Source organism: Triticum aestivum, chromosome 6A (assembly GCF_018294505.1).
Source record: "Triticum aestivum cultivar Chinese Spring chromosome 6A, IWGSC CS RefSeq v2.1, whole genome shotgun sequence".
Taxonomy (NCBI): Eukaryota; Viridiplantae; Streptophyta; class Magnoliopsida; order Poales; family Poaceae; genus Triticum; species Triticum aestivum.
In genome coordinates, this window is record NC_057809.1 from 299,413,477 (window position 1) to 299,434,798 (window position 21,322).

The window sequence follows — 21,322 nt, forward strand, 5'->3', positions numbered from 1 at the left end:
TATTAATCCGGCAAATTTTACATCTTCAAACCGGCTGAATATCAGATGAGTATGTCAAGACCAATATTTCTTAAAACCGGCGCCTTGGAAGCCGATTCAAGTGGATTATTCTTCACATTATTTTTTCTATAAGAAGCCAACATCAGCAATTTGAGTATGAAGCTGGTTATTAACCCGGATTTTCTAGAAGGAGGTGACAAGAATTTAGGGATGATCAAGTGCCGGTTTACAAGAGTATTTAAATCGGAGCACAACCCGACGAATTTGTTCTTGTGTTTATGTTGCAGATCAGTTTAACATGGATGAATCCAAATTAAACTGGGGGCTAATGTTGGGGATATACCCCGCGGTGTAAACCGGCCGGAAGGATAATCCGGCCGGACTTGGCGATTCAACGGCGACCTGCACAGACCCGACGGTTTACAGTTCATTGGTAATCCGGCAGGCGGGCCAGAGGAGCAACAAGACCCGGCGGCCGCTCTGGCGGTTCATGAAGGCCGGTTCAACCATTGTGGGCCGGTTTAAGATGGAAGGGAATATTTGCCTTACAAGGAGTTAAGACCAGGACTTGTATCCGGTTTGTATTAGAGATAGAATAGTCCTAATCCTAATAGGACTCCACTGTAACCCGCCCCTTCAACATATATAAGGAGGGGCAGGGCTCCCCAAAGAGGAACAAGCTACAAGCAAGAAGAAACAATCTTAGGGCTAGACACAAAGAGGAGAGCCGGTTTACGGCGACTACCTCGTGATGATAATGAGACCTAGCCTCAAACAGCATGTAGGGTTTTTACCGGATGATGTTTCCCGGGGCCCGAAGCTGTCTAAATCCCTGTCTTGTGTTGCGTCTCTCGATTCCACTCAACCCCTCTCAAGATACCACATAGATGCGTTGGCCTCGCGACTAAGTCCTTTCGCTAGGACATCTGCCGTGACAATTCCACAACACTCAGGAAAAGGACTTAGCAAAATCCTAATTCCCTGAAAACAGCAACATCGCGGAGCCTAGTTTGCATGCTTGTGCTAGTCACCACATGGATCACAAAAATACAAGTCTAGCACCTGTGTAAAGATGGCATATTGTAGTTCAAAACACATGTAGACCTCATGCTCATATGATGCACACATCAAATGCAACAAAAATGAAAAATCATTATGATCTAATAAGTACCAGCAGTTAACATTTTATAGCACTCTTGCAACAATTAAAATGGCATCATAAATTAGAGTAACATTCATAGAAATGCTGTTAACATGAAGATCTCAACGAGGCGAACATTTCGGTATATCATATGCATGATTTGGAGCCACGGTCACCGAGATACGACATGATGAAGTAGGCATAAAAATACTAGAATTCCTGGGACTTAGTGAAAATCTCACCCTCCAGAAAAGTCAACGGGACGGAGGGATCCGGGACGGAGCGGTAGGATGGGGACGAGGCCGTTTGGATCGGCTCCTGGTGGATCTCGTCCACCTGGACCGGATCTGGCCGGCGTTGACTCCGGCGAGGACGCGGTGGAGATCCGGCAGAGGGGCGGCTCGCCGGCGTGAGGAGGCGGGGCGACTGATGGCGATGGTGGCGTGATGGAGCGGTGGTGCGAGGGAGCGGCAAAGCGGAGCCGAGGAGGCGACGGCGAAGAGGCGGGTCGACGATGCGGTTGGCGGCGGCGGCCGGCAAAGGCGGCGACGGTGGCGCGCGAGCAGGGCGGCGGCGGCGAGCGGGCGTGGGCGGCGGAGGCGACTCGGGGCGAGCGGCGGCTCGCGGGGCTCGTCGGGTCCGGTCGCGCCAGGGGCGGGCCGGCCTTGGGCCCCGGCGGGCTGCGGTGCAGCGGGAGGAGAGAGAGCGTGGGAGGCCATGTGGCGTGCTCCCGTTGGCTATGGGCGACGGCGGTGGATGATGTCCGGCGTGATTGGACACGTCCGACGCGGAGAAGGGAGAAAATCTAGGGTATGGACCCATGGTTTTGGAGGGGGTGCACATATTTATAGGTAGATGCAGGTAGGAGTTTCCAAATGAGGTGCGGTTTTCACCCACACGATCGTGATCCGATGGCAGAGAACATGGAGATGGTTTAGATGGGTTATTGGGCTGTTTTGGAGGGGTGTTGGGCTGCAATCTAAAGTGGCTTTTGCGGTTACCCGGTTAACCGTTGGGGCATCAAACGGTTTCCAAATGGAACGAAATTTGACAGGTGGTCTACCGGTGATGTACCATGGCCACTTGTCAAATCTCGGCCCATTCTGAGAATGTTTTACTCCCTCTCAAGAAACGAGACAAGAGGGGTGCGCAGGTGCATGTGGGAGTGTCGGATTGCGAAACGGACAACGGGGAAAGTGCTCGGATGCATGAGACGAACACGAATGCAAATACGATGCACATGATGACATGATATGAAATGCATGACATGAACAAAATGCAAAACGAAGACAAAACCCAACCACGAAGGGAATCTCATAACTTAAAGCCGAAAATGGCAAGAGTCGGAATTACAAACAAGGAAAGTTACATCCAGGGTGTTACACGGGATAAAAAGAGGAAGGTGGAGAATGAGCTTAGATTTTTAAATCAAACTTTGCTAAGATGGTGTTGGCAAAGGAGGAGGCACTTTCCTAGTTGGCTAGTGCAAAACAGGTTCTTACTAAACTGAAAGCAGAGGTGGATAAGACGAGCCTGGATGATCTTGATTAGGGAAATGAATATATTATTCTTATGAAGTTGGACTTGCACGTTATATGCGCTCGAGCAATGTTTATCATTACCTTCAGTGTTAAGTAAAGCTACCATTTCAGATTCTGGATATCACTCGGTTCCGATCACGGGAGAGACATACTGAAGAACTGGCCCCGCAAGCCGAATACTGGTCAGATAGATGGATACCGGATACAAGTCTTGGCGTTGGAGGCAAGTTCGGGGGCTACTGAGGGAGTCATGGACTAAGGGGTCCTCGGGGCGACAGCACATTATACATGGGCCGAACAGGTGGGGCCGTACTATGACAGGATATCTATGAAGTTGTGGTGTGCCCTCCAAGTCAAGAAGGTAGAGGATTTCTTTGATTCCTAATTGTAATCTATCTTCCGTAACCCTAACCCTATCGGTGTCTATATAATCCAAGGGTTGTAGTCATTAGGGTTAGAGCTACATTCATCACCTCATAGCACTTAGGGTTTAGCTCATGCTAATCTCGAGGTAGATCTACTATGTAAACCACATTATATATTCAATAAAATCAAGCAGAACGTAGGGTTTTACCTCTTGAGAGGGCCCGAACCTGGCTAAACACTGTGTTCATCGTCCCTTATTACCCATCAATCCTAGAACCATAGCTCGGGACCCCCTACCTCAAGGTCTGGTTTTGACACCGACAACCCCCTTCTCCATTTTAGAGAGAGCCATCAGAACGTGCCTACCCTTCCAACCTACATTTTATGAGAGAGAACCGCCTACTCATGTGTTGAGATCAAGACATTCCAATCCAACCACAAGAATCTTGATTTCTAGCCTTCTCCAAGTTGCTTTCCACTCAAGTCTGTAAGTGCAGCTAGTGCCCCTTAGTGATTTTAGTGTATTGAAGACTTATAGGTTAAGGGACTAATGTGTTTTTAAGTGTACACAGGTCTATAAGTCCATGAGGAGTTTGATATTTACAGAGAAAGTCAACCCCTAAAAATGAAGTTCTTCGACTGAAGACTTCGGATTTCTGAAGACTTTGAAAGTGAAGAAATTGGTGCAATCCTGAAGACTTGGTATTCATTTGAGGAACATGAAGTGTGAAGACTTTTGTTTTCGTAGTTTCATTTTATGTTGCTTGAGTCATAGGAAACACCGTACTGTTAAAGGGGGTCGAGGAAATACTAAGGAAAAATTTCCATGTGATGCTCAACTCAAAATCCTACACCTACCAATCCCTTCGAGTGAAGCCATTGGAAAGCTCATACAGTTCAGTCATATTCTTCAGTGACAGAGAAAAAGTTCTTTTGGTCTCTGAGGAATTTGTCTTGACTGAGGAGTTAGGAATCCACCAGTGTGGATTGCCTAAACAGTGAGGAACATGATAGCCCTGAGGAATTTGATACTCAAATTTCCAACTGTTGCCGTGCCTTGTGCCAGCTGTCCCAAGATATCTACCCACCTAATGGTCATATCATTGAAGGGCGTTTATGTCTTATCATGTCGGGCTGCTCCCTAGGCAATAAATAGCCACCCCCTACAACCACTAGCTGGTTGGCTGCCCTGAGAGAACTTGTCATTTGAGAGCATCCCATCCTTCGAGGACTTTGAGCGAAAATCATCAAGTGAGGAAAACCAAACCCAAACACCTACAAACCCCAAGTGATTGAGCATCACTGAAGAGATTGATCCTGCGTGGATCCGATGCTTGTTACCTTTGAAGACTGTGCTTCTTCCAGATGGTTAGGCGTCAAGGTCTAGAGCATCCAAGAGGAATTGTGGATCACTGAGTGACCAAGTCTGTGAAGGTTCGGAAGTCACCTGAAGACTTACCACGAGTGATTGGGCGAGGTCTGTGTGACATTAGCGCAAGGAGCATACAGTGAGGATTGTGTGTCCAGGACCGTGTGTCCTCAGGTTTAAATACCTATCCGATCCAACCAGATGTACAACTGAGACAACAGTTGGAACTGGTCTACCAAATCATTGTCTTCACCAAGCTCACTGGTTCTATTTCCTCAACTCTTTCATTTCCTCATAACTGTGTTGAGTGCTTGTTCGTATTTGTGTTTGAAGACTTTGACTGCAGACTTTCTCAATTTCCTCAATTCAATTTCTGCAGTCTGTTTGTCTTCATCCTGTGTTATCTTGTGTTTACGCTTTCTGTACTCTGTGCTTGTTTTCATTTCATCATGATGACTATGCTTGTGCTATGTTATGTTTACTTTTGAGTACTTATTCTACTACTAGTAGTTCTTCGCTAAGGAATTTCCTCACCTGCAAATTCCTCAGTGAAGAATTCATAAAAATCGCCTATTCACCCCCCTCTAGTCGATATAACGCACTTTCAATTGGTATTAGAGCAAGGTACTCCCTTGTTCTGTGTGATTTTGGTTTAACCGCCTGGAGTTTTAGTTATGTCGACCGCAGGTATGATCAAGGTCTCTGCTGGGTGTCCTACCTTCGATGGGACGGACTACCCCTACTGGAAGAATAAGATGCGAATACATCTTGAGGCAATTGATAACGATCTCTGGTATGTTGTGGAAAATGTTGTTCCCTCAGTCACACCTTCTCTGAATGCAACTTATACTACTGGAAGAGATTCAAGCAACTCGACTCTCAAGCGAAGAATATCATATGTGGCCATCTGAGCAAAGGACGCTATGGAAGAGTGAGTGCATTGGAAACTGCTAAACTTATATGGGATAGGCTGTCCAAGGTTAATGAAGGAGTCTCAACACAGTGTGACTCTCGAGTTAATGTTCTTCACAATCTCTTCAACCGCTTCAAAAGACTCGAAAATGAAAATGTTCAACAAACCTTCGATCGTCTCACGGACATCTCAAATGAGCTTCAAGCACTTGGTGCCACTGACATCACCGACCATGAGGTGGTGAAGAAATTGTTGAGAACGCTTGATTCCTCATTTGATACTCTAGCTTTGATGATACAAGAACGTGCTGATTACAAGTCACTTGATCCCGCTGATATCCTCGAAATGCTAAATACTCATGAGTTCCAACTTGCTGAGAAGAGAGATCTCTATGGTTCGAGCTATGGCAGAACATGTGCCCTGAAGGCCAAGGCAGTGTCTAAATCTGAAGATGAAGATTCTGGTAGCAGCCTTGGTGATCCTGAAGAACTGAGCCATGATCTAGCACTGCTCGTGAAGAAATCCCAGAAGTTCTCAAGACGTGGTCGCTTTGGAAAACCCTCAAGGAGCAATGATTCCTCATCCAGTGACTACAAGAAGAGTCTTTGTCACAAATGCAAGAAACCTGGACCCTACATTCAAGATTGTCCTCAGTGGGAAAAGGAATCAAAGAAGAAGAAATACAAGGATTACAATTCTGAGGACGCGAAGAAAAAGAAGAAATCCTCAAAATCTTCATCATCAAAATCCTCGAAGTCTTCATCTTACAAGAAGAGCAGCTCCAAGAAGGCTCGGGCCTTCATTGGCAAGGAAATGGACTCTGAGGCTGAATCTGAGGAATATGAGGAAGAGGAGGCATCTGAGGAGCTGAGTCTAGTGTGGTGAGCCTGGCTCTCGCTACTACTTTCGTCAGCAAGTCCATCTTCAACTCTGAAGAAAATGGCTTCACCAACATGGCTGATGGACACCATGATGACTACGCTCCCACCTATTGCTTCATGGCAAAAGGCGCCAAGGTACTCAAATACCCCTCCTCTGAATCAAGTGAGAATGAATCTGATGAAAACCTCAAACCCAGCTACTCCAAACTTGCTAAGATTGCTATAAAACAACAAAAGGCTTTTGAAAAGGTTCAAAACATGCTTGACAAAAGTGATGATATGTTGGGTGAAGAGATGGATCGCACTAAAACCTTGACCGAAAATCTTCAGAGACTTCAGTCTAGGTTTGACAACCTTCAAGGTCATCATAACACTCTCTTATCTGATCATGAGAAGCTTTCATATGAAATTCTTCAAAGAAAGCAAGATCTTGAAAAGCTGAGAGTGAGTTATGAAGATCTTCAGAAGGAGCGTGATTCATTACTTGCTCAACAAATCAGCACTTCTCAGGAAGAATTTGTTCCTCCATGCTTGAAGTGCATTGAATGTGAATCTGCTAATTCTTCACCTGAATGTTCAAATGCTGCTAATGTTTCAAATTCTTCACCTGCCTCTGCTATCACTAATTCCTCATCTGAGGACATTGCTAGTATCACTGAAGATGCAGGGATGAAGGAATTGTACATGATAGGCATGTACAAAAGCCTCAAAGGGCATTAGAGTCTTTATGATGTGCTTAAAAAGCATATCCTCAACAGGAACCCTAGGAAAGAGGGTATTGCCTTTGAGAGGAAACTCAATGCTGATGGTACATATTGGAAGCCTGAGCAGTACCCCAAAACCTCATGGGTTGCTGCAAAGGGACCTCCAGTTGATACATCTAACTTATCTGGCTTTGCATGTGAATCTCCTCATTCTGATGATGAGTCATTTGACTCCAACTATGAACTATTCAAAAATGAGAATGGTGAAATATTTGCTAGATATGTTGGCACTAACTGCAGGAACGGTCCTCCTATGAAGAAAATCTGGGTTCCCAAAAGGTGCCTTGAAATTCTTCAGGTGAATGTCCTCAGGACACCACCTGTGAAGAATAGGAACCCCAGATCAAATTCTTCATATGGACCAAATTCCTCAAAAGGATCAAATTCCTCATATGAATATCATCATGCTAACAACTCTGTTTCACAGGGAAGAGCTAAGGGCTATGAATATGAGCATTATTCTTTTAATCATTATGTTCATAAGTCCTCGAAGAATTTCTCTGCTTATTCATATGCTTATCCTAACCCCTCTTATGTGAAACGAAATGGGTTGGCATCTATGCCACCTTTCTCATATGGAGCTCGCAGAGTGATGAACTCTTTGCCACCCCTTTAGATGTGGGTGGTGAAGAAAAGGAACTAATCTGTTCTGCAGGGTCAGGTCTCTAAACGTACGTAATCGTTTGAAGAATTTGCTGGAGACCTAAGTGTGCTTGAAAGGACGCAGGCTAATCATGAAGAAATGAACTTTCATTTCTCACGTTCTCATACTGCTTTATCTGTTCTCATGCTTGATGAAATTTATCTGATGAATTGATGTCATATTCTTCACTGATGAAGTATATGAGTTCGTAAGTTGCACTAAATCATCTGCGGGATGATCAACCCAAAGCCACTGAGTGGGTCCTCGATAGTGGATGTACAAATCACATGACTGGTAACAAGAATCTATTGATGGATGCTCCCTTATCACCATCGCATCTGAAGCATATCATCTTCGCTGACAAAGGCAAAAGTCAGGTATTGGGTCTAGGTAAGGTTGCGATCACAAAGGATCGACACATGGACAAAGTAATGCTTGTCGAGTCCTTAGGATACAACCTCATGTCTGTCTCAATGCTTTGCGATCTTGATATGGTTGTTGTCTTTGGCAAGTACTGTTGTGTTGTGCTTATGGAAGCTGACAATTCCAAAGTCTTCGAAGGCTTTAGAAGAGGATACTTGCATATTGTTGATTTGTCTACGGGACCACAACCAGCCGTGTGTTTACTTGCAAAAGCTTCAGAAGGCGGCTCTGGCATCGACGACTTGGTCATGCAGGCATGAGGAATTTGCACATGCTTGCGAAGAAGAAGCATGTTATTGGCATTGAGAATGTCAAATTCCTCAAGGATCACTTATGCGGAGCCTGTGAAGCTGGAAAGATGACCAAGGCCAAGCATCCAGCGAAGACAATCATGACTACCACTCAACCATTTGAATTGCTTCATATGGATCTTTTTGGCCCTAATCATTATTCTGCTGTTACAAATGATGCATCTCTATATGGCTTTGTTATTGTTGATGATTACTCTCGTTACACATGGGTACACATTGTCACTTACAAACATGAAGTGTAAGAACTCTTCAAAAGATTTTCCTTGAGGGCTTCAACCAACTTTGGTGTGAAGATCAAGCACATCAGAAGTGACAATGGAACTGAGTTCAAGAATGCTGGTCTTGATGACTATCTTGATGAACTTGGTATTACTCATGACTTATCTGCTCCTTATACTCCTCAGCAGAATGTCGTCGTGGAGTGCAAGAACAGAATTCTTGTTGAGATGGCTCGCACTATGCTTGATGAATACAAGACACCTCGTCATTTCTGGATTGATGGAATTGATACTGCGTGCCACATCATCAACAGAGTATATCTTCACAAATTCTTCAAAAAGACTGCATATGAACTCCTCACTGACAAGAAACCCAATATAAGTTATTTCAAAGTCTTCGGTGCTAAATGTTGGATTAGAGATCCTCATCACAACTCAAAATTTGCACCGAAAGCACATGAAGGTTTCATGCTTGGTTACGGAAAGGACTCGCACACCTACAGAGTCTTCAACAACGTTCTTCATAAGGTTGTTGAAACTATAGATGTGCGGTTCTATGAAACTAATGGCTCGCAAAGAGAGCACCTACCTTCTATGAGAGATGAACTAGCACCTGAGGAAGCTATCAAGTTCAAGGCTACTGAGGATGTCATTCCTATTGAAGAATCTGCTGAAGAATTCATTCCAGAACATGAAGAACGTCGAGCTAATGCACCTGAAGAAAATACTAAAGAAAATGGTGCTGAAGAAAATGCTGATCAAATTCCTCAATGACAACTAGCTCATCCTCGCATTGCAAAAGAAGTGCAAGTTAAAAAGATCATCAATGACATTAAAGCACCAGGTCCTCTCACACGCTCAAAAGCTTCACATTTATCTAACTTTTGTGGGCACTATGCTTTTGTCTCTATCATAGAGCCCACTAAGGTAGATGAAGCATTTCTGGAGCCTGAGTGGATTCAGGCCATGCAAGAAGAATTACATCAGTTCAAGCTCAACAACGTCTGGGAACTGGTCAAACGTCCAGATCCTCGCAAGCACAATATCATTGGCACAAAATGGATCTATCGCAACAAGCAAGACGAAAACGACCTTGTGGTAAGGAATAAGGGACGGCTTGTAGCTCAAGGCTACACACATGTTGAAGGAATTGATTTCGATGAAACTTTTGCACCTGTTGCTAGACGTGAGGCTATTCGCATATTACTTGCTCATGCTAACCATCATGATATCACTCTATATCAAATGGATGTGAAAAGTGCATTCCTCAATGGTAAGCTTGAGGAAGAAGTATATGTTGCTCAACCCCCGGGTTTTGAAGATCCAAAGCATCCTGACAAAGTCTTCAAACTCAATAAGGCCCTCTATGGCCTCAAGCAGGCCCCACGGGCGTGGTATGATACTTTGAAGGAATTCCTTATGAAGAAAGGCTTCAAACCCGGTTCACTCGACCCTACTCTTTTCACTAAATCTTATGATGGTGAATTGTTTGTGTGCCAAATATATGTTGATGATATTATCTTTGGTTGTACTAACCAACGTTATAGCGATGAATTTTCCTATATGATGAGTGAAGAATATCAAATGTCTATGATGGGAGAATTGAAATTCTTCTTAGGTCTTCAAATTCGTCAACAACACAATGGCATATTCATATCTCAGGAGAAATACCTCAAGGATGTACTGAGGAAATTCCGCATGCAAGATTGCAAAGGCATCAAAATTCCTATTCCCACAAATGGCCATCTTTGCACTGATGAAAATGGTATCAACTTCGATCATAAGGTATACTACTCCATGATTGGTTCTTTATTGTACTTATGTGCATCTAGGCCAGATATTATGCTTAGTGTATGCATGTGTGCCCGATTTCAAGCTACACCGAAGGAATCACACCATAAGGCTGTGAAGCATATTCTTCGATATCTAGCTCACACACCAACACTTGGATTATGGTACCCCAAGGGCTCGGCTTTTGATCTCATTGGATACTCTGAATTTGACTATGCTGGTGATCATGTGGACCACAAGTGAACATCTGGTACATGTCATTTCCTCGAACGATCTTTGGTCTGTTGGTCCTCGAAGAAACAGAACTATGTATCACTATCTACTGCTGAAGCTGAGTACATTGCCGCTGGTTCTTGCTGTGCTCAGTTGCTATGGATGAAGCAAACTCTCAAGGACTACGACGTCAACATGAAGAATGTGCCTCTCTACTATGACAATGAGAGTGCCATCAAGATTGCTCATAACCCAGTTCAGCACTCGAAGACAAAGCACATTCAGATTCGTCATCATTTTCTTCATGATCATGTGTTGAAGGGTGACATTTCTATTGAGCATGTGAAGACTGAAGAACAGCTAGCCGATATCTTCACAAAGCCCTTGGATGAGAAGAGATTTAGCAAGTCGCGGTGTGAGCTAAATATCTTAGAATCTTCGAATGTTCTTTGAAAAGGTCACTCGTCCTAACACTTATGCAAAATTGATGACTTAGATGTGCAACACATGAAGAAACGTTTTTCTTCAAATCGATGAAGAATAACACTCTAAGTGTGAACAAATTAACGAAGAATTTGATTCTCAGAACCCTACGACAATTGTATGCGGTGTCTGAAATCATCATTCTTATACGGTGGGTCACACCACCACCAAAAAGTTGAAAATCCTCAATCTGACTTTTTTGTGTTGAAATTCCTTAGTTGTTCAAATTCTTCAACTTTGCATTGTCTTCACTGTTTCCGTCGTTTTTCTTCATTGGCTATATATATATATATATATATATATATATATATATATATATATATATATATATATATGAGTTCATGTCATGTACAACATTCACTTATGGCTATTTCTTCAAGTTGGTTTTTCTGCTAACTGAATGTGATCGGACCCTTCCCCCTCTATGTTATACTCAACCCAATCTGTTCACATTCTTCATGTGCGTTCTATTTGAAACTCGTTCAAAATCTTCACTATGTCCTTGTCAGCTGAAGAAATTGCGAACGGAACTTTAAAACCTATCTTATCTAAATTTCGGCTTTGTCGCTCAAACCGTTCCACATCCCACGATATACTTATCCATTCACCCATGACCGCACATGATCTCCACCTCTCTGTACGTGGGTGACACATGTCAAGCGAATGAGAAGGGTTAGGGGCACGTTCGTCCAAATTCTTCGGGCGAATAGTTTTTCACCTTGGCTATAAATACCCCCCTTCCACTTCCTCACTTCCTTTACTACGCTTGACCTCTCTCCATCTCGAGCTTCTCAAACCCTAGTGCTGCCGCTACATCATCATCGCCGGTGAGGAAAAGCTTCACTGCCTCGACCTCATCGCCATCGTACTCGCGCCGGCCGCGGAAATCTTCACTCCGCCACCACCGTAGCTGTCTTCCTGGGCGTGGAAGATCTGCACTGATGAACTTCACATCTCCACTTTCCAGTTCGTCGTGTTGTTCATCCAGGGTAATTAAAAGTTACTTTTACTGCCCTCTTTGATTCAAATGTTTTCTACAAAATCCTCAAAGGTGTTTTTCTTCATACCTTCACACACTAAAACACCTCACATGTCATCTATTCTTGATTCGTTTCTCTAAGCTATGTTTTTCTTCAAGATTCCTCAAATGTGTGGATTTTCGATCTATACATCTCTGGAACCTAAGACAAAGAACGCTTAGTGAAATTCTTCAAGACTCATTTGGTCAAATTCCTCAAACTTGTTCTTTATAAAAAACCTTCTGAGAACGCATATGACCTCTCCAAATTCCTCGCAACTATACTCTGTTCACAGGTACTCATGTTAGCTGCTAAATCGCTAGGTTCTCATCAACTTAACTCATTTGCAGTGTTCCTCGAAGAAAAGTTGGATACCTCTTCAGAGAATTCAATTGTTCAAATTTCTCAACTGAAGAAAATGGTTGATGGTAAGAAGCCACAGAAAGGAGGAAAGAGGCCTGAGGTCAATACTGCTTTTGAGATCCCTGATGACATATACAAGGACTATTTGCACTCCTGATGAGGCCAAATTTGGTAAGGAGGACAAAAATCAGCGCAAGGTGCGCATTCCAAGAATAGAGAGGAGATGGGCAAGAGAGTGGAGCGACACTACAAAAAAAGACACATCCGTGACATTTTGGGCCAAACGAATTTTTTTTCTGTCATACATGTGGTGGGCTCCTACTTCTATGACAAAACCCGGTATCATCATAGATGTGATGGGCTCCTACTTCTATGACAAAAAATCATGACAGAAAATGGGCTTGTCATCCTAGGCGGGCCGGAGATGCAGCTGCATGACATTCTTTGGGCCGTCCTTGACGGAAAAAACCATGGTAGAAGTGAGGGGGAGGAAAATTTCGAGGAGTTCCCGGTTACGGTGGGAGGTCGGGGGCCGAGCGATGCGCGCTTCTCTCGTACACGTACGCGCGTGTGCGAGTCGTTGGCTCTAACTGAACCCGAGCGAGGCATTGGGCTCTAACTGAACCCGGGCGATTGCACTGCAGGCTACGTGTTACTGAACCCGAGCGATCGATCGATGGCTGTTAGCTTAACCCGATCGAGCGATTCCTTCGCTACTGCTGCTAACTGAAGCTGATCGATGCTACCTCTGGATGAACAGTGAGCGTTGTGGGGGGGGGGGGGGTGGATGAACAGTTCCCGGTGGGGGTGGATGAACAGGACCCCGTGGTGTTGCCTCTGGATGAACAGGACCTCGATCGATCGAGCCGGTTGGGGCTGGATGAACAGGACCCCGTGGAGGGCTGGATGAACAGGACCACCCCGTGGAGGGCAGGATGAACAGTAGACGGTGGAGGGCAGAATGAACAGTAGCCCGTGGAGGGGTGGTTGAACAGGAGCCCGTGGAGAGGGCTGGTTGAACAGTAGCCGGTGGAGTAGCGTGCGGTGGAAGCTGGATGAACAGGAGCCCGTGGATGAACAGTCGCGGGTGGAGGCTGGATGAGGTCGACGGTGGATGAACAGTAGCTCGTGGAGGCTGGAGGGTGTCGACGGTGGAGATGAACAGTATCCCGTGGAGTCCCATTTTGCGGTACGCCACACCCCTCTCGATGAACAGGACCCCTGTTTCGACCGTAGCGCTCCAACACAAGTCCGTTTCGTCCGTTTTGCGGTACACCACACCCCTCCCGATCAACAGGACCCCCGTTTCGACCGTAGGAGGTCCGCTTCCTCTGTTTTGCGGTACGCCAGACCCCTCCCGATGAACAGGATCCCGTTTTGAACGTGGTCGATCGAACACAAGGCCGTTTCCTCCATTCTGCGGTACGCCAGGCCTCGTTTCCATCGCCTGTTATGTCCAAGCCCTCCCGATGAACACGACACATTCCGTTGCCTCCCCATGAACAGAACGCATTCTGTTGCCTCCCCATGAACACGACCCATTCCATTGCCTCCCCATGAACACGACGACGACGCTGTTTCTCCGTTCTGACCCAGCCATGTACACGAGCCCTGGCCATACGTATGCGCGAGTAGGCGTTCGAGACCCTGCCCGTATGTACACATACGTGTCCGTATTTTCTTTCTTGCACCCTGGCCGTTGTACATACGTGTACATGCTACGTGGGCGCCTCTACTACGGCACGTGCGTGCCTCTACATCGACCAGTATATATGTACGCACACGTTCGCGACCAGAATGACAACGCTACGTACGCTTCGACCAGGTGGGTCTCGACTGTCAGGCACTTCCTTGCATGCGAAGATGTAGCTGGTGGGTCCCAGCAGTCAGGGAGGCAAAATACGGTGGTCCATTCGGTGGGTCCCCGCTGTCAGGTGGAGGAATAATTATTTTGCACGTAATAAGGAGGCACTTCCTTGCTGCGGCCATGGACCTAGCTGTCAGCCTCTCCACGTACAATCCACGTCCGATGGAAGCTGTTCCTTCACCATGTTGACCAAGACGCCGAGATCACCAAGGTGGTGGACAACGGCGAGGCCTAGGAAGGGGATGGCATGGAGCCGGGGAAGACGTGGTGGTGGATGCCCACGCGTAGAGGAGTATGAGGGTTCACTTGTTTGCTGCGGTGTGAGGCTGCCATCGCCGCAGAATAACAGGGGGTGTGGGTGAGTAGAGGGATGGCCTGGCCAGTGGTGGGAGTAGTAGGGGGCGGTGAGGCCTCCGCCGCATCGCAGCCGTCCACGGGAGGCAGGAGCATGAGGCACGACCGGCGCTGGTTTGGGCGGCTGGAGCAAGAAGACCAGAGGTTGAAGAAGCACTATGGCCATTGGATGGACATCGTATAGTCACTAGAGCTAGAATCATGCATATTGACTAAGTTTACAAAGCCCTCCGTCCCCGTCAACTTAGTAGGCCCACAAGTCAGCCTCCCACCAAGGTGGGTGCCAGCTAGCAGGGGGTATTCATTTTTTTGAGCGTAATAAGGAGGCACTTCCTTGCGTGCAAAGATATAGCTGGTGGGTCCGAGCTGTCAGGGGCGGTAATGTTTTTTTCGCGAAATACAGAGGCCCTTTCGGTGGGTCCCTGATGTCAGCTGGAGGAATCATTATTTTGCGCGTAATAAGTAGGCATTTCCTTGTGTGCGGCCGTGGACCCAATTGTCGGCCTCTCCACATATAGTCCACTTCAGATGCATGTCGGTCGTTGACCACGTTGAGTAGGCTGTGCCAAGAGCACCAGGGCGGTGGACGACAGCGAGGCCTAGGAAGGGAATGACACGGAGGCAGGGAAGACACGACAGTTGTTTCCCACGCGGAGGGGAGTACGACTGTACGAGGGTTTACTGGTTCGTCCGCCGTCGCCGGAGAATAACATCAGGTGTGGGTGAGTAGAGGGATGGCTAGGCCAGCGATGGGAGTACGGTGGGGCGGTGAGGCCGGTGCGGCAGCACAGCCGGCCGCGGGGAGGAGGGAGCGGGCAGTCCGTCCGGTGCTTGTTTGAGCAGCTGGAGTAGGAAGAGCAGAGATTGAAGAAGCACGACGGCCGTTCGATGGACATCCAACAGTCATTGCTTGTGCGCCAACCTTTTTTTAGGAAAGCCTCTAATCTGTGGAAAACAGCATACTGCCCATCTGCCATTATTTCTAATAATTTACAACACATTTGCTAATTCTTAAGGTTTTTTTGGAGCCCATATTCTTTTTGTTGGCATTACAGCCCATATTGAGGCCACGGTTAAAAAATTAACGAAATTTTGCATATTTCGGTGCGGTCCGGACTATTTTTAATCCCGAAATTTCGACTGACATTCAAACTGATTTTAAAAATAAATGTATATCAATATAAAATCCAACAAATTCTCCATGCATAAAAATTAATGTAATTTAAAATCTCGAAATGAAAAAAAGATATTTTAAACTAATTGCCGGTTTGATGTGTTTTAAAAATGTACAACCCATTTCTCATTACTGATGGGCCATTTTCTCGGCCAGCCGAATGAAGCTCACCTCGTCTTGAAAGATTTGCAGCCCAACAGGCCTGACAAAGTGACTTACTTGGCAAATCACAAAAATACTGGGCTGTGGCCGTGGACCCAGCTGCTAGCCTCTCCACGTACAGTACTCTTCCGATGGAAGTCGGTCGTTGACCACATTGACCACGCCGTGCCGAGAGCACCAAGGCGGTGGACGACGGCGAGGCCTAGGAAGGGGACGACGCGGAGCCGGGGAAGACGCGACAGTGGATGCCCACGCAGAGAGGAGTACGAGGGTTCACTGGTTTGGCTGCGGCGTGAGGCTGCCGTCGCCGCAGAATAATAGGGGGTGTGGGTGAGTAGAGGGATAGCATGGGCCAGCGGTGGGAGTAGTAGGGGGCGGTGAGGCCTCCGCGGCATCACAGCCAGCCACGAGAGGCAGGAGCACGCGGCACGACCGGCGCAGCTTTGGGCAGCTAGAGAAAGAAGACCAGAGGTTGAAGAAGCACTACGGCCGTTGGATGGACATTGTACGGTCACTGGAGCTAGAATCGTTCATATTGACTAAGTTGACAAAGCCCTCCATCCTCGTCAACTTAGTAGGCCCACAAGTCAGCCTCCCATCATGGTGGGTCCCAGCTAGCAGGGGGAACGTTTTTTCGTGAAATACGGTGGTCCGTCTGGTGGGTCCTAGCAGTCAGGGGCAAACATTTTTTTCGCGAAATACGGTGGCCCGTCCGGTGGGTCCTAGCAGTCAGGGGGGAAGCGTTTTTTCCGTGAAATACTGGTGGCCCGTCCGGTGGGTCCCTGCTGTCAGGTGGAGGAATAATTATTTTGCGCGTAATAAGGAGGCACTTCCTTCCGGCTGCCGTGGACCCAGCTGTCAGCCTCTCCACGTACAGTACTCTTCCGATGGAAGTCGGTCGTTGGCCACATTGACCACGCCGCGCCGAGAGCGCCACGGCGGTGGATGACGGCGAGGCCTCGGAAGGGGACGACGCGGAGCCGGGGAAGACGCGGTAGTGGATGCCCACGCGGAGAGGGGTACGAGGGTTCACTGGTTCGGCTGCGGTGTGAGGCTGCCATCGCCGCAGAATAATAGGGGGAGTGGGTGAGCGGAGGGATGGCCTGGCCAATGGTGGGAGCGGTATGGGGACGGTGAGGCCTCCGCGGCAGCACAGCCGGCCACGGGAGGCAGGAGCATGCGGCACGACCGGCGCTGCTTTGGGCGGCTGGGGCAAGAAGACCATAGGTTGAAGAAGCACTACGGCCGTTGGATGGACATCGTTGACCATGCCGCGCCGAGAGCACCAGGGCGGTGGACGATGGCGAGGCCTACAAAGGGAATGACACGGAGCCGGGGAAGACACGGCAGTGGCTTCCCACGCGGTGGAGAGTACGAGGCTTGACTGGTTCGGCTGCCGTCGTCGGAAAATAACAGGAGGTGTGGGTGAGTAGAGGGATAGATAGGCCAGGGATGCGAGTATGATGGGGCCGTGAGGCCTTCCCGGCAGCACTGCCGGCCACGGGAGGCGGCAGCAGGCGGTTCCGACGGCGCTTGTTTGGGCGGGTGGGGCAGGAAGATCAGAGACTAAAGAAGCACAATTGCCGTTAGATTGACATCTAACGGTCTGGCGCTGGTAGAGTGGATTGTTGACTAAGTTTCTTTTTTGAGAAACCTTGTGTACGCATGAACTTAGTAGGCCCACAAGTTAGCCTCCAAATCTGTGGCAGACAACATAAAGTCCATTTGCTATTTTTTATAATTTGCAGCCCATTTGCTAGTTCTTAAGTAATTTATTACAGCCCATTTTCTACCCAGGACCACGATCAAAAAGTCCAAACTTATTTTGCATATTTCGGTGGAGTCCGAACGGTTGTAATCCCGAAATGATAAACATTTTTTTAAGAACTTGTTGATTTGCCAAAAAAAATTGTTTTGTTTTTGTAAGAAAATAAGACGTGGTACAATTTAGTTGGTTTAAGGGAAAACTAGTGGTAAAAAAAATCAGCGCTGGATGGGAAAAACAACAAAAATAAGGATGTAAATATGAAAAGGGAATTTTATGTGTTTTCAATATAATGATACGTGTATATGAACTAGTAAAACTATAGGTAGAGATTAGAAAGCAGATGTAGGACATGCGTTTCAAGAGGAAAATAGAACTGTGCTGTGTGTTTGATTCAGTAAAAAAACAGCCTGCGGATGTTGTAAGACAAAATATAACTAATGCTGGCGGGCCAGAGGCCAATAGATACCTGCTGGATCTTTGTGCCCCGTTGTCGCCATGGGCTGGGCCTGTTAAAAACAAAACAACCCTGGGCAATCTACAACCCATTTGAAACTTGCTCGACCTGAAAAAACAATATACGCGCTCAATAAATGAGAGAATTCTGCAAGTACAGACTGATAACTGGGATGCATCACGGATATTGTTTTTTTATCATGATAATAAGTGCATGCACTTGTTTCGAAAAAATTGGAGAACTGGGAATTCGAACGGCGGGTGCTTATGCTACCAATCAAATAAAAATCAGGTGCTTGAAAATTCGTTTCGAAACAAATGATTCAGCTTTATATCCATGTCGACCCTCGGCATGATGGTTGGAAGCAAATGCAAGTTCATACCAAAAGATCGTTAACAACAATACCAACTCGGGGACGACAAGGTAGTACAACTACCAATACCAAACTAACTTATAATCTTTTTACTCCTAGCCCTAGTGTTCGTCTGGTAGAAAATCTTGCAGAGGACCAGCTCCGGCTCCTTCTCTTGCTCCAGGTCTCCGAGGTGGTACTAGTGCATCACCCAGTTGGTCCTCTACTGGTCGAAGTTCTTGTTGGTGTGCAGCACCAGAACCTTTTTTGCTGCCCATCTAGCGGTCGTTGACCATCACCGGCAAGGTATTGCCAGTCTTGTGCCACATCGCGTGCATGTGGCACTCCGACTGTATCTTGCGACGCGTCCACGCACCCCTTTTGAACGCCCTGGAACTGTGCTGGAAGAAATGCTTCCTTAGGCCACTCAGTGTGATACCTGCAGTATTGTGGAATACAGGTTTTAGTGTACCTAGTTGGCATTTTCATAACATCTTTGGCATGTTGCAGTCACTTGTTTCACTTTTTATTAAATGTCAAATTGTAATTGCTTCACCAGGTCTACGTCTAAAAACAAAAATAGAGCTATAAACAAAGGAATATGTTTGTGCAAGTAGACGGCTGATCGGTGTCTTACCTGGAAGTTTCTCAGGTTGGGTGTAACATATGCCGTGCTCGCTGTCGATGGTTGGTATGAACAAATCGATGAGAGACTGAAATCTCGCGCTGTCAGCACTCACTTTGGCCTCAAGGTGCTCGATCAGCTCCTGATCCGTGGGATTGAACTTGACGCCAGCCGGCGGCATGGGCCAATCCTTGAAGCCTAACTGATATATATATAGAGTAGCACGATCAGCCCTATATAGAGGCGATCAGTTGTTCCGGAACTCCTTAACCTATGGTGACAAAAGGAAAGAAACTGATTGCACCAGCTCCCTCCCATTCCCCCAATCCCACCAGCTTCTCTGAACTTCTCTATCCACCAGCTCCCTCCTAATCCCCCGATCCTCGACCCCCGCTGCGCCCCAGTCCCCCGCAACGCCGTGCAATCTCGCCGGAAACGTCCACCGCCGCGCGTTCTCCCAGACCACCTCACTCAAGTTTCCCCGCCACCACCGTCCCACACGCCCCACGGGCCCCACGCCGCCGGACCCCGCGCGCTGCAGGAGATCCCCCACGCAGTCCTTAGTCACGCGCCCTCCCCGGATCATCCCGTCACCGTGCGCCTCTTCGGATTCTCCTGCCGTCGCGTGCCCTCGCCGGAACCCCACGTGCCCCGCCAGATCCCGCCGTCCCTCCATGCTGCGGCTGCCGCATGTCTCCACCCCGCGTCGCCTGGTGGAGACAAGATTTGGGGCGGCGCCTGGCCACCGCGCGCCTCCATCGGGCCCTGCCACCTCAGCCTCCTCCCGGTGGTGCTCCTCCACCGACGGAGCGCCCTGGATCCGGTGACGAGCTCGTGGCCCACACACCGCTGCAGGGTACCTCCTACCCCTGACGCCCGACACCTTGTTGCCCATTGCATTCTCTCCCCCCTGTGGCCGCATCTGGTCTTCTTGAGTCACATGCCAGCTCATGCGCTATTGCTGACCCATCGAAGTTTTTGCGTTGCTGCAGCACGGTGGAGAGGGTTCACCGCCTACCCATGCTTCTCTCTCCCCTCTCACCTCATTCCCCTGTCCTCAAGAGAGGCGCAATGATAGAGGGATCGGTGTTGAACAAATCCTGCTGTATGCCAATTTCATCTAGAGCAAATACTGCAGTTCGCCCTACTTGACAAGGGCGTTTAAAAGCAGATGATGCCCTATAGTAAATGATTTCTTTGTTGTTATACTCCATCGGTACTATCTTGAATCTCAACAATTTCATACAAATGGTCATTTTGCAAGTTACTGAGCATGTCGTTCTCTTCTTGTGCCCATGATGCAACCCCTGTATTTTTTGGATGGGTTTGGTGATGTAGATGGCTTTGGATGCAGCAACACAGCCTATTGGTGCAGTTGCTGATGCAGCTATGGATATTGTGCATGATGCTGCTACTATGTGCAATAGGGGATTTGCTTTGATTTTTAAAAAAATGTATTTGGATGAGTTCCCCCCAAAGGAAGAGTTCCCACAAAAAAGAATGTTTGGCAGGTCAGATACAAAAACGACTGAAGGTCAAAATGATAGTAGAGTGTGATACAAGAAAAAAGAGAACCTTGTAATAAAAATATTAGTTGAACCAGAAAAGAAGATAGTAGTGAAAGTATGTGTGTGATGCAAGCAGAGTACTAGTTGTACATGAAGTTCAAAGAAAATCCCATGTGTGCTCCCCACGGCACTCCCAGGGACATGCCACAACAACCAATAGAGCTCCATCGTGACGCTCACTCTAGAATTTGTGTTACACTTGAAGTTCAACACAGGAAGTATGTGTGTCTCATAAGTTCAAAAATTTCTAAAAAAATCCTTGAAGTTCAAATTTGAATAATAGGGCGGTCCAATGTATATTACAAACGTGTGATTTTCCCCGTTACTATAGAATAAACCAAGAATTTCGAAAATTAAAAATGGAGCATTTTGAAAAGTTTATAAAAAATGGCGTTTCTACATTTTACTAAACAATTGGAGAAGTCCAAATTTAAATAACATAGAAGTTCAAAATGTTTATTCCAAAACCAAGAAGGTCAAATTAAAAAAAATGAGTGGCTTAAAAAGTTTGTAAACATGGATTTGCCCCATTTTTTAAGATCTCGAAGTTCAAATTTAA